Here is a 14,381-nt window from a genome sequence, read left to right as displayed (position 1 = left end):
ATAGCATATGGAATCCCTTACTTGCAACAAACACAAATTCTGTCCTTTGAACCCCTTTCTACTATGGTACAAAAGAGACATAACCTTTGTTTAGAAAGAAGGAATATGCACAGAGATTAGTTAATTGACATTCAAAGGATCAGAAAACCATTATATTCTTTAGCCTGGACAGAAATACGAGTCAGGTTTCTGGCCTATTCCATAGCTATATCCAGATAGTATTGTTCAATCAACAATATAACCATGGAAGAATTGCTTAGGTTTAAATATCACCTGTACATATTGAATTTCATTAACCAATGTTACCATAAATAAATAAATAAATAAATGAATAAATGAATAAATAAATAAATAAATAAATAAATAAATGTTTTTAAAGTTTAAAAAAAAAAACTATTACCTACACAAATGCAGGTGCAGTTTGGGGAAAATCTATCAGTTTCTCTGAACAACCCTTAACCTTTCTGAAAATCAAATCTTGTTATATCGTTACTGATGGCAAAATTAAAATAATTTTACCTAACTTTTGGAAAGCCAATATTATTTTCAATGTCTTTGTCTTTTTAGCCAACGAACTGAAATACATAAATTGCCTGAGCAAGAACAAGCCCTTAAACCCTCATCAGTGTCGCCGATACAATAAAATTTAATCACTTCTGCTGATAGTAACTTTTGAGTGTCTTTTCTGTTCCATCACTTTATTTTTGTTTTCCTTCAAGCCAAAATATCAAAAAAACACTATTGTTAATTATATTTTTGTAAGACCTTTCAGAAATGATTGTTAACTGTATATTTGTAAGATTTTTCAAACTTACAAAACTTTTTTATTTAATTAGAACAATATCACTAAATAAAGCCATCCATAGAACAAATTAGGCTTCAGAAAATTTCCATAAAATTTTGAATTTGTTTCTTGGTGTGCTGATACTATTTTAAACATTATAATATGTGTACTCATTTTTCTTAACCTTCTCTTTCCTAATCTGTATTTCCTAAACTATACTCATGACTATGGATTGATATAGAAGGAAATCCTGAGCCCAGATTGAATAGTCTTATCACTGAAAAGTCTTCATGATTAAAGCAGTCTGGCATAACTAAGCTTATATTATCAACACAAAAAGTTAATTTTCAAATATAAAAGATATCACTTTATATATTTCCAGTCATCCATGAATGTCACTCTGATTACTTGACAAAAGAAAATTAGAGTTTAGAATTTTTACTAATGAATAATGTGTAAAAGATATTTTACCGTTGATAACAGCTATTAAACATTTCCATAATGAGAGACAGCTCTGTGTGTGTGTGTGTGTGTGTGTGTGTGTGTGTGTGTGTGTGTGTGTGTGTGCGTGTGTAAAAACTTTTAGGGAAAAAAATATAAACTTTTGAAGCAAGTATTTCTATCAAATTTTTAAAAAGTGCTTTTGAGTCTCTAAAACAATAACTAAAAGTAAAGATAATTTCCAAAACAAAATGTTGGAAAAATAATGAGAAAATTTTAGCTTGTTAAAAACTTGAAGTTTTTTCTATGATTAAAATTGTCCATTAAATATTAAGATTTTCTCAACTATTTGAAAGGTATTTGTATTTCATGAGACAAGATAAATAACTTCTGTCTCTCATTTCTTGAAATGTTTTTATAAACAGTTTTAAATACTTTAGCACAACAATAACAGACAAAAATCTCTGCAAATACATTAATTAATCACTTAACTTTAAAATACTTACTAATTTTTAATATTTACTAATTTTTAATAGCCCTCTTGTTCATAAAAATGTTTAAGATAAATGGATGTTTTTGATGAGTCTGAAAAATACCAAAAAAGGATGCCTTAGTTATGAAAAAATTCCAAGTATTTGTAAAAATATTTGCTGCAAAAATATCTGATTTCTTTATATGAAATGTCACATTTGTAATATTTAAGAATGTTTTATAACTATTGAGGATAGTTTTATGATATTACTAAATTTCAGCATATTATTGTAGAGAAAGAAAAATTATGACCAGGTTATTTGTTTGATTATGTTTATACACGTTGAAAAGCCAAATTTCACATTGCATTTGTGAGAATATAAATTATCTCCAACCAATATAAATATTTAATGAGTTAATAATATTAATTTCATTAGTGAAAGTGTCTCATCTAGATGGCATAGTACTTCTTAGATATCTATTTTCTGTTTACATTCAGATAAGATATAGCAATATTTCATACATTCTTTTTTCGTGATGACATATTTCAAAAAATAAAGGCTAGTAGGGAGATAATTGCTCTCACTCAATACTCATCAACCAGTTATAACAAATCTGATTATTTTCAATATTTCTTTAAGATTATTTAAAAGAAATAAAATGGTACAGATAAAATTAATCCCTTCCCTCAGTGTACTCATCAGTTCCATTGTCTCTATTTCCAAAAGAAATCTTTATTTTGTATAAAGTTTTTATATACCTATATGTATACATATCTATACACTCATACATTGCTTTGCAAAGTTATGCAAACAACACTGTACTAAACCTTTATTTTTTTGTATCTTTCTGTTTTGAGATTTACTAATGATATTTACAAGTTTAATTTTACTACAATGCTTTATTTTATTGTACTTTAACCACATCATAACAATATCTCCATTTAACAATTTTCTTATGGATGGATATTTTTTACCACATTGTAGCTAATATTACAGTGACTATTATTTTTCATGCCTAACCATGCTTATGTTTGAGTGCTGGAATTTTCAGAATCAAAAATGCTAGATTATAGGCTAAGCAGCTTCCCTGTCTCCTGCTTCCCTAGATATTGTTGAATCACTTTTCAAAGTGATTGATTGACCAATTCATATTCCAACTAATGTGAAAATTCTTGTGTCTACATGTGTTAGGATGAACAAACTTTTAAAATTATTGTATATGAGAGGGATTTCATCTTCCTAAATGTGCATTTTTTTCTATCAGTAATGAGATTAAGTCTCATTTATGTCCTATGACCATTCAGGTTTCTTACTTTGGCAACTTCTTTGTATTATTTGTCCATGTATCTTTGGATATGTTTATTTTATTTATTATCTTTTTTGGAATTCTTATATTTTGGTTTCTGTTTCCTTTTTATGGTGTCTAAATTTTAAATGTTACTGTCTAGATTTCCTCCTTCTGAATATATTTACTTACCAATCTGAACAATTGGCAACACCAGTAACTGTAAACATTCCAGATTATAAATTTCAAGCATTACACTCTGACTACTACCTTCCATCTTTCCAGCTCCAACGCCAACTCCATGGATCCATATCCTTACTGTTTATTTGTTTTCACATTCATTAATTTCCAAGGTCAAACATTATAGTGAGTCTCTTGTATACACCTTTGTCCTCTTTCACTTCCTGTAAGTTGCTTGGGTAAAATGCAACCATAGTTAAGATTCAATTCTCTAGCTCAATGTGGCTAGAAAATAATAAAAAATTATGCTAAATATTCTCTCTTTAAATTTATGGCAAATGACCTCAAGTTGACCGTCACTCAGACTCATGTTGAATATTATATAATTTCCAAATATTTGCTGATTTTCCAGCTATTTTTATATTATTGGTTTATAATTTAACTCAGCTGTCGTCAGAGAAGATATCTTGTAAGAATATATCCTCTTAAAAATATTGACTTTATGTTCCAGAATACCATCTATCTTGGCAAATATTCTCTATTCACTTGAGAAGAATGTGTATCCTGTGGGTGTTGAGTGGAGTGTTCTGTAAAATGTCAGTTGGATAGTATTGGTTGGTAATATTTTTCAAGTATTTTTATCCTTACTAATATTCTGTCAATGTGTTTTATCAATTATTTTGAGAGTGGTGTTATGAACTTTCTATTTATCCGTTCAGTTTTATCAGCGTTTGCTTCATATATTTTGAATTTCTGTTACTTGGTACATGAAAGATTAGTATTGTTAATTTCTCCTGATGAATTGATCACATTTCTTTATCTTCTTTATCTCTATTATTATTGTTCATTCTAAAATCTACTTTGTTATTGATAAAAATAATCTAAATTTTATGTTCATTAATTTTAGCATGGTATGTTTACATATTTTTACTTTCGAACTTTTTGTGTCTTTATAGTTAAAGTAGACTTCTGGTAGGCAACATGGAGTTGGTTCTTATTTTTAATTTCAATATTACATTCTCTGTCTTTTATTTGAGATTAAACCACTTACATGTCATGTGATTATTGCTATGTTTGTATTTAAATCTGCAGTTGTTATTTGTTTTATCTTTGTTGCATTTATTCTTTGTTTTACTTTCTCTTTCTCCTGCCTTCTTTTGAATTAATTAGTACTTTTTATGGCCCTGTTTTATGTCCTGTTTTGATTTATTCCCTGTAACTCTCTTTTTCTGGTGTTATTTTCTATAATGTTTATAATATACATCTTAACTCTTCACAGTTTACTTTCAAGTGATAGATTGCCTCTTAACATATAGTATAATATTCTTACAAGAAAATACTTCTATTTATCCTTTCTTAGTTTTTTTGTTTCTACTCTCATACATTTTACATCCACAGATATTGTGAACCCTACAATACATTGGTTTGTATGTGTGTGTATGCACGTGTTTGTATAAACAGTGGATAAAATTTTGATGATTTAAATAATAATAATAATAAATCTTTATAGTTTCCTGGATTTATGATTTTTAATGTTCTGTGTTTCTTTATATAGATCCAAGTTTCCATGTGGTATCATTTTCCTTCTACTTGAAGGACTTCTTTTAATATTTCTTTCAAAGAAAGTTATCTTTTAATAGATTCTTTTCTGTCTAAAGAAAGTCTTTATTTCACCTTCATTTTCTAAAATATATTTTCTCTTAGTAAAAGATTATAAGATAATTTTCTATTTTTTCCTAGTACTTTAGAGATGTTGTGCTACTTCATTCTACTTACATTGAAAAATTTGGCCATTATATCTTCAAGTATTTTTTTGCCACCCATTTCCCAGCACTATGGAAAGCCAGATATCCCATACTTGACTGCTTGAAGTTGTTTCACACTTCACTGATATCTGTTGATATATTTTTTTCATTCAGTCTTTTTTCCCTCTGATTCACTTTTGGTTAGACTTATTTTCTACCTTTAAGTTTATTAATCTTTGCTTCCAAAGTATCTCATCTAACATTTATCACTATTAGTGTATTTTACATCTCAGACATTGTAGTTTTCACAATTAAAAATTTAATTTGGGCCTTTGTTCTTTATTTTATATCTCTATTTAATACATTCAATCTCTGATCTAGCTTCTTAATAGAATATATTATAGAGGTATAATCTACTTTTTTAAGTTTGTGTCTAGTAATTTTATTATTTGTGCCATATCCGAGTCAATTTTGATCAATTTTTTTTCTCGCCATGTTATAATTTCCTGTTCCTTTTGTCTGATTCATAGATTTTGATTTGATGACAGATAACATGATTTTTATATTGTGTTTTCTGGATATTTTTGCATTTCTGTATAGGTTCTTGAGCTTCGCTTAGTAATTTACTTGGAAACACTCTTGTCCTTTTGAGTTTTGCCTATGAGCATTCTTAGGCCAAACTAAAGCAGTATGTAGTGTAGTGTTTCCCCCAACTATTGAAGCAAGATCTTAGTGCTTTGCTCAGTGTCCTGTGTAATCTGGGGGCTTTGCACTCTGGTTCATGGGAGTAGGTACTAGTCCAAGCTTATTTGAGTGTCAGGCACCAGGCCCCTAATCCTTCTTGGTGGTTCACTTGCCAACCTCTATACATTTTTTCATGCTCTTTTACTGAGCAGTACATAATTGTATACTTGAAGGGACCCTCTGCAAATTTCTGGAGTTCTTTCTTTCCACACTTTTCCTTCTCTGGTACTTGAGCCTGCCAACTGTACACACTTTAACTTGCCTACATGCTGAGTTCTGTGTTAGGAAGCCCATGGGTCTATTCTATGACCTTAAATATCTCTAGGCAGCTTACTGAACATAGAACAATTGCATGAGTCATCTCGTTTGTTTATTTACCATCTTTGAGAGAACACTGTATTTTATTGCCTGGTATCTAATTTTTGAGAGCCATTGGTTCATATAGAAAATCTGAATTTTTAGTTTTTCAAGGTTGGGGGTAGAGAAAATAATTCTGTCCCAGTTATTTCATTGTGGAAGGAATTGGAAACTTGTTGTATCTCCTGAATGGCTGTTTGGTAAGATAATTGCTTCCACATTGAAATACATTTTTCTCATCGTTTATATATATATAGCTCATTATCTTTTAGCATTAATTGCTGCAATATAAACGTTGTTGTAAGAGTGATTATCATTACAATAGTTAATATATTTCTTTCTTCTGATATTTATTTAAAAATTCTTTCTATTCCTTATGTTCAGTATCTCAACATGTGACTGCCCATGTGTAATTGTCACCCCTATAAATATACCAAGTGTTATCTCACTGTAATGCCTTCTTAAGAAATATATTCATGTTGGAAATATTGAGTTTTAACTTTGAATATCAATTCTTTGTTCTTCCCTCTATTCTCCATTCTCAAACTTCTCAGAAAAATATTAGCTTCTGAATTTATCCCTTTCACTTACCTGTTTTTTTTTACACTTTTAATATTTTTTTATCTTTTGATGCTTAATTCTGTGTGATTTTTCTCAATTTTACATCTCAATTTACTATTTTTTGTTCTGACTAGAGACTATTCCTTCTATGCATTTTTAAATTTAATGGCTGCATTTTTCATGTGGAATAAATTTAATTAGTTCACTTTCATATTCCAATTAACTTGCTTCATTTGATCATGTTATTATTTCATAATTTCTTATTTTTATGGATGTAATTTCTTCATCTAATTCTTTGAAAATAAATTTTAAATACTAGAATTTTCTTTATAATTCATGCACAAAAATGTTAGTGTTTTGTTATAATTTTATTGCTTTTATACAATCAGGTATCAATTTTTACTTTCTTTTTTTGTATATTATTTTTAAATGGCAGGTATTTACATTTCTGGTTCACTTTTATTTTATTTTGTTCATCTGTCTTTTTGTATTCACCCTTCCTTTAAAGAGATTATGGAGCTGTGTTGCTTATGGACAATTAACTTCCTGGCACATTACACTTTGCCAGCCTCATGCTGACAGTTATATGTTATAGATAGAATCTCTGTAACAGATGATAATTATTGTTTATCTCTGTATTATTTTTTCTCCTTAGATTCAGAATTCAGTAGCTAGCTTACTGAGAACTGATGCAACCTCAACGTGCTTCATGCCTTGAGACAATCTCTGGTACCAACTATAACATGAACTCCTTCTGTTTTGCTTTAATCTTCTAGAATCAAAACTCTATAACACTTTCCTGCTTTATGGCACAGTAGGCTGAATGCTTAGTCTCAATCACCACTTTATCTATTCCTTTTTTCCCTAATCTATGAAGATATTATTTCTGAATCCAGATATATATATATATATATATAAATATATATATATATATATATATATACACACACACATATATATATAACACACATATATTTTATATATACAACATATATATTATTTATACAACATATGTTATATAAATATTTATCATGACTAAAATTGATATATATCAAAGTATAGACTTATTATACCATTATTTCTATAAAATCTTTAACCAAATCGTCATAATGAAACCGATTACCAATTAACAATTGTATGAACACACTTTTATTCATCCTAACATTTTTCGAAAAACATTGGAAAAGAAGCCCTGAGAGAAATTAACGACAAAGTTGACTTTCTAGCCTCTCATGGCTTTTTAATGTGAATTCATTTTGTGAACCAGGAGACAGAAATTAATCATTTTTTATTGAAATAATATGATTTCTAAATATCAGTTTTTTTCAAAGTGAAAACTATAAAGGAGTTCAGCTATTTATAATGTGAAACACAGAAAATAGACTAAACTGCCTTAGTTATCTAAAGATGTCTACTGCCAAGGAATTAGTTATAAAAGTACTTCTTCAAACTTCTAACATAGAAAGTGTGTATCCAATTAACCATTGCCTTGAAGGCTTTTATACTTACACCTCTTGAGGTAGAGGTCAAACAGAAGAGTTAATTGGAAATTTCAAAGTAGAATTTTAGGACAAATTAAAGAATAGCTCTCAGAAATCTGATCTGTTATAGATATCTTGTAATTTGCTTGAAGCTATATTCCGCCAATGACTTCATGTAAAGTAATTTTATATTGACTAACAACACAGTATACTGAAAAAATATTTTAGTTAAATTATTACCTCATTGAATGTATGGTCTCAATATGGTAAGCCTGTTTAATGATGGCTCAAAATTGGAAAAATACGCAGTGTTAAGAAAATTGCCATAATCGTCATTTAACTTTACAAAAAGTATAATCAACTCCAAGCACAAAGTTAAGCATATTCTGATATGCAGCTCAGCTACAGGCTACTATTTAAAAAGATAACTTATGGATGCCTAAAACTACTGTTATCTTGAATAATTTATTACCACCAATTTCCTCTATCCCATCAAATTTCACAATAAAAATTGCTCTTTCCAAATAAGACAGTGACATTAGCTTGCTTCCTATCATTTAGTCACTTTAAGAGTCTCTCAGGGATTACCACACAACCAAACAAAAAGCAGAAGTTGAATTAGCTTCTCTACTGTGTGCTTAGGTCAAATTGGAATAGGTCAAAAAAGATCCTGACTCTGTTTAATGGTTCCTTTGTTCTTTGGCATAAGCCCTCCTTTTAATTGAAAGAAAAGGAAAACAATCCCTGAAGAAGAGTCCCTTCTTCATTCTACCACTTTTCTGTTATAATTATCTTTGTAGAGTACAGCTGCCCAGATGAGTGAGGATGTGTGCTCAGGCAGTATTTCCTTTAAACAAAGACAAGGAAACCCCAGACATCAAACTATTTAACATGTACACATACACAAACATACAACGGATATTTCTCTCACTGGGGATTCAGTTAACTCAGTATTGGTTCAATGCAACTTGTAAACCTTCAGGTCCATGAAAACGCTTCTCAAAAATTTCTCGCCCTTTGTCCTCAAAACAATAGCTTACTATGTACAAATGCTGTGAACTTTTGTGTTATGGCTTATGCTCCTATACCTCTTATAGATAGACACTAAGTTGGCATTTAGAGAGGGATTAAGTAGATAAGAGCTTCAGTAACATAATCTTTTTTCTCTGAAGGAATGAAATTGATCTTTCTTAATCAATTATTTTTTCTTAGAATTGTTGAAAGTTTATTTTTTATCCATATTTTTATCCAATTGGTAACCTTGAGTATATTCACAAATCATTGAAGTATTCTGCACAATTGAAGTAGATAGTTCAAAATTTTCTAATACTGAACAAACTTCTTTTGTTTTTTATAAAAATGTATAATAAGTTATATTACTAAGAGTTATCCCTATTGTTTCATGCCATGTTACTTATTCACTTTACCATGTAATCTTGCATTATTGACTGTCCATATCACATATTATTCATATACTCACTTGTCTTAGGTTTTTCCATGTTTTTGTTCTCTGAAGAGTGCTGCTGCAATCATTCTTATATATTTCTCCTCTTTTATATGTGCAGGACTTCTCCAGGATATCTACCTGTGATTGGGATTGCTACAGTAACATGTGAAATATAATACTAGTTTTTGGCCCCCTCAACAAGATGAACATTGAGTACTAAAATTGTGAGTAGCTTTATTTCTATAAACAATTTAGTAAATTACATTATATCTCAATATACGTAATTAAATTTTGCTAAATTTTATAGCATGTTATAATATAATAAATTTCAAAAGAGGACAGTCGTACAGCCGAGAAAGAAGACTATGGCATGTTGCAGGTAGAGGAGAGATGGCGCTAACAGAGAGATGGTTAGGGTAGGCCCTAGTAAAATGATACTTGATCTTATACTTGAAGAAAGTGAGGGAGTGAGCATGAGAAGTAAGCCGTGAAGAACCTGGAGGAAGATGAAAGACCCTAAGACAGTGTTATTTACGCCTGGATTTTTGAGAAAGAGCAGAAATCACATAGGTGCTGTGGTATGAAGGAGGGAAAATAATAGGAAAAGAGATCTCAGAAGTAACAAGGGAGAGATTTGGGCAGCTCATATAGAGGCCATTATGAAAACTTTGGCTTTTACTCTGTATAAAAGAAGGAGTGATCTGATGATGTTAATCAGAAGAATTACATGATCTAATATGTTTTTAAAGGACCAGTCTGACATCACACTTGAGGAGTGAGCATGGAGAGTAGTGCATGTGAATACAAAGCTAAAAATAAATCTCAGAATACACCTTTTGTTTATATTTGTTATGTGTGTGTTTTTGGGGAAGAGGTGCACAAGTATATTATCACTGGACTTTCCACTTCTTTAGATGAAGCAACATGTAGGCACATATATTTGAAAATAAATGATCTTAACTTCACATGAAATGAAATCACTAAAAATCTGACTTAGTCATAAAAGAATTCTTTGTACCTAAAAGATGACTGGTGGATTTTAAGGGTTAAAATAGTACTGCTATCTGACAATTGACAGACGATGTCATTGGTCATGCAAGAGTGAACATCAAACTGGGGAAATATTTGGTCTAATCTTCAAGGCATCTGAATTTATTATTGTAGTTAAAAGAATCTCTGTTCTCCTCTTGAATCTAGATGAGATATTTCTCCAAGGTCTGAGGAGAAAAGTTTTTCTTAGACTCTATTACTTTTCCTAAAGATTTATTTTTTATTTTTTGCAGAGGTCATTAGAAAAGTTTTTGTCCTTGAAAGATTAGCCGAGTCAATAGATTTCTATTTGAAGTTGCAAGTGCTCTCCAGCACTTCAGCTATAGCTGCTTATTTTTGCAGCGGTATAAGACATTGTTCTTGTAAAAAAATTTAATCTGTATGGTAGAAAAACAAAAATAAACATCATAGAGTATATTACTTTCTGCCAAAAGTTTTTCAGATACTGTTGAATGATGAGATTAGTTCTTTGAACAGTTAAAGTCATTCTCAAGATTCTATGTGATACAAGTAATAATAACAACAGATAAACTATAAAAATCAGTTAATGAAACTGAAACCTCTGAATCTGTTATTTTGATGATTTCATGGAAAGTGAAAAACGTGTACAAACTTTTAGGCAGTTTCATGAAACATTAGAATATGGGACATAATATTCTTATTTATGGAGAATTCCTAGAGATAACTTTCTTTAGAATTTATTGAGAAAGGCTAGAAAAATCAATATAATTGCAATATATATCATATAGTTTTGTGATATAAGATACTTGTTTCCTGAATGTATTTCTTTTTCATTTGTTTGTTCTTTCCTCCCTTCCTTCCTTCCTTCCTTCCTTCCTTCCTTCCTTCCTTCCTTCCTTCCTTCCTTCCTTCCTCCCTTCCTTCCTTCTTCCCTTTCTATCCCTTTTTTCTTTCATCTATCTGTGTATCTATATATCTATGTATCTATGTATCTGTCATCTATCTATCTATCTATCTATCTATCTATCTATCTATCTAATCATCTATCATCTATCAATCTAATTTCTCTTGCTCACATATAAAATATAAAACCTAGGGAAAAAGTGTAGAGTTAAGGTACTTCAGAACTAAAAAGTTATAGAAATAAGCAAGATGTTGAAACGCCAAAGAAGACCATTGGTCATTAACATATTGCCTATATTAAAAAAGTAAGAAACCAGATAATTTGTTAGAAGTACATCCTACTTGCTACCCCTTCTATTTTCCTCATGCATAGTTGCAGGACCGCCTAGACAGTGAACACAATCCAGAAGTTCTGTCCAGACAGACAAATTATCCTGGCAACTGTTGTAACTAACAGAAAGGGATATGAATATCAAACAACTCTCTTTCTTCCCTCCTTTTTTTTCTTATTTGCTGTAATTAATTTAATTACAAAGTTGATGAAGATGTGAAGGAATGACCCCACAACCATCACAGTCATTCTCTTTGACCATGTAACCACCCAAAATTTAGTATTGTTAAATTTACTGCTCTGTGTGAAATGAATTAATTAATTATTTAAAGATTTTTCTGAGCAGTGCATCATTTACTGACACGTGAGGGCTATTTTGTTTAGAAAAATCCATACTGTAACATTTGGTCAGCAGCAGGATTATAGAAATCTTCAAAACCAGACATGATCTCTCAACTAGGGCACCAGCACACGGTGGAGGCAGAACCAATAATGTTATCTATCACCCACAATGATGAAGCCAGAAGATGGAGTACAGAGAGGCTACATTACATTTCTTTTGATAGTTCTGTTGGAATTGAGGATAGGAGTGACAATGGCTAAAGTCCAGTAATGCAAGTGACAATACCATCCCTATCACTATTTTGGTGCTGCTGAGCTGTCAGCCTTCTGGTCCGTTGCTGCTTCTGATTCCAGTGAGATTTCAGAATCTTATTCTACAGGTTTCTTATTCTTTGAACCACTTCATGTATTTCTAAATTTATTTTCTGCATATGTGGCCAGAGTCCATTTCTAACACCAGCAACCAATAATGCTCACTGATGTAAGTGTTAAGAAATGTTTTCTAGATATTGATAACTTTTATTTACAATTTGCTGATTTTAAAAAGCTTTTAGTTTGTTTTTTTTTAATTTAAAGAAATCTGGTGCTATGATAATTTATATAACATTTTTTTCCTAAGAATTTGAGCAAGAATTGTGATTGTAATGTATGGGTAAAAATGGATTTTATTAAATAATATTGTGCTCTATTTCAATTTAGTGATTTTTGAGTGAGTCATCTTAAGTTGGCTTCTCACAGTTAGTTGAGTGTTTTTGTTAACTGTTTAATAATATCATATAATTTCACTTATGTAACAGAAATACTTATTTCAGTTTTGAGCCTTCACAAAGTGAAAATAATTTGTACTTCATTTTGAGATAAATTTATTTTTTAAAGGATAAAAACAAGAAAACTATTTTATAAGAAAGAAGTAATAGTTCCATCTTCTTTCTCTTCTGTGACTTTTAAACTCTTTAAGTGGAACCAAGTATCTACAAACACGAGGGAGACCTGACCTTTCTGTGACAAGTATAGAGTAAGTAGTTGAAACTTAGGGGGCAGATTTTAAATGAAATATCCTAAAGATAATTGAGTACATTTTTCAGACTAGGGGAAAATGCCTGTGTAGTGTATATTTTTAGTTGAAACTCATTTTTTAACCTAAAAATAAAGGAGAATGGTTACTGTTGCAGGTTTTCAATTGTAATGCCTTAAGAATCATTCTTTTTGAAAGATTTCCCTTAGTTGCACAGATGACTTGCAATAATCAAATGATTACTATCACTATATTCATTTTTTTTCATATTTAACATATCCTGTAGGGGAATCAATACCAAACTAAGTACAGTTCCTTTTTATCTAAACTTGTACTTTCACTTTTGCTTAAACCAAATGGAACACTTAAATTAATGGAATGGTGAAATCTGTATGAATAAAAGGAAAAATTGAAAACCAGGGTGTCCTTGATTTCTTAGTTCAAATCCCATCTGATCTCTTCTTATGCCGTGGTATAAATTTGGCCTTCATATGACCAAGTATAAAACTGGTCCAGGACATGGTTCTATAGTGTAGCGGTTAGCATATCTGCTTTACATGCAGAAGGTCCTAGGTTCGTGCTCCAGTGGAGCCACAGTCTATGATCTACCACCATGCTACCTTGAACAAGCCCAATCCCGTCTGATGTTGGAAGCTAAGCAGGGTCAGGACTGGTTAGTACTTGGATGGGAGACCACCTAGGAAGACCAGGTGCTGTAGGCATAAATAATAATAAATGGGAAAAACAAAAAACAAAAAAACCCAGGTCCAAATCATAGTGGATTCTCTTTTTAAAAACTGAATGTTAAACTAAAGCTCATTATGAATTATAACAATGCCCTCATGACCACAAGTTTCATGGATGGAGACAGTGCAAAGTGATTTGGAATAGAAACAGTTACACATGATATACTTTGTTCATCCTGTGCACAATTTGCTGGTGATGCTCAATGTCAAGATGCTCTTTACAGAATAATGTTAAGTACAGCTGTAAATATGTGCTGTATCTTTTAAATCTTGATTTTTATTGCCATTTTACATAGTAAAGTTGTGAGAATTTCACTAGGGATTTGTGTCAGGTTCAAAACATGTCCTTGAAAGATTTTAGTAAAAAAAAATGGAGATATCCAAATCCATGATACTGGAAGTGTTTCATCAAAATCTAAATTGAATAGAAGTAGATTATAGCATAACCTATGATTCAGAAGTGCAATAAAAGAAGGTTAACAGAAAAAATGCAATTGAAGAGATAGCTATCTAGAACTAAATCATAAACCAATAT

The 14,381-nt window shown here is 30.6% G+C and overlaps 1 pseudogene; it reads left to right on the top strand.

Annotated features, from left to right (window-relative positions):
- Nucleotides 1-13,703: 13,703 nt before the first annotated feature.
- On the top strand, nucleotides 13,704-13,822 carry LOC111729173 (annotated as a pseudogene).
- Nucleotides 13,823-14,381: the final 559 nt, after the last annotated feature.

This window comes from Pteropus vampyrus, unplaced genomic scaffold (assembly GCF_000151845.1).
Source record: "Pteropus vampyrus isolate Shadow unplaced genomic scaffold, Pvam_2.0 Scaffold8, whole genome shotgun sequence".
NCBI classification, from domain to species: Eukaryota; Metazoa; Chordata; class Mammalia; order Chiroptera; family Pteropodidae; genus Pteropus; species Pteropus vampyrus.
The sequence above is the reverse complement of the archived record's forward strand: the minus strand, read 5'-3'. Positions and strand labels throughout refer to the sequence as shown.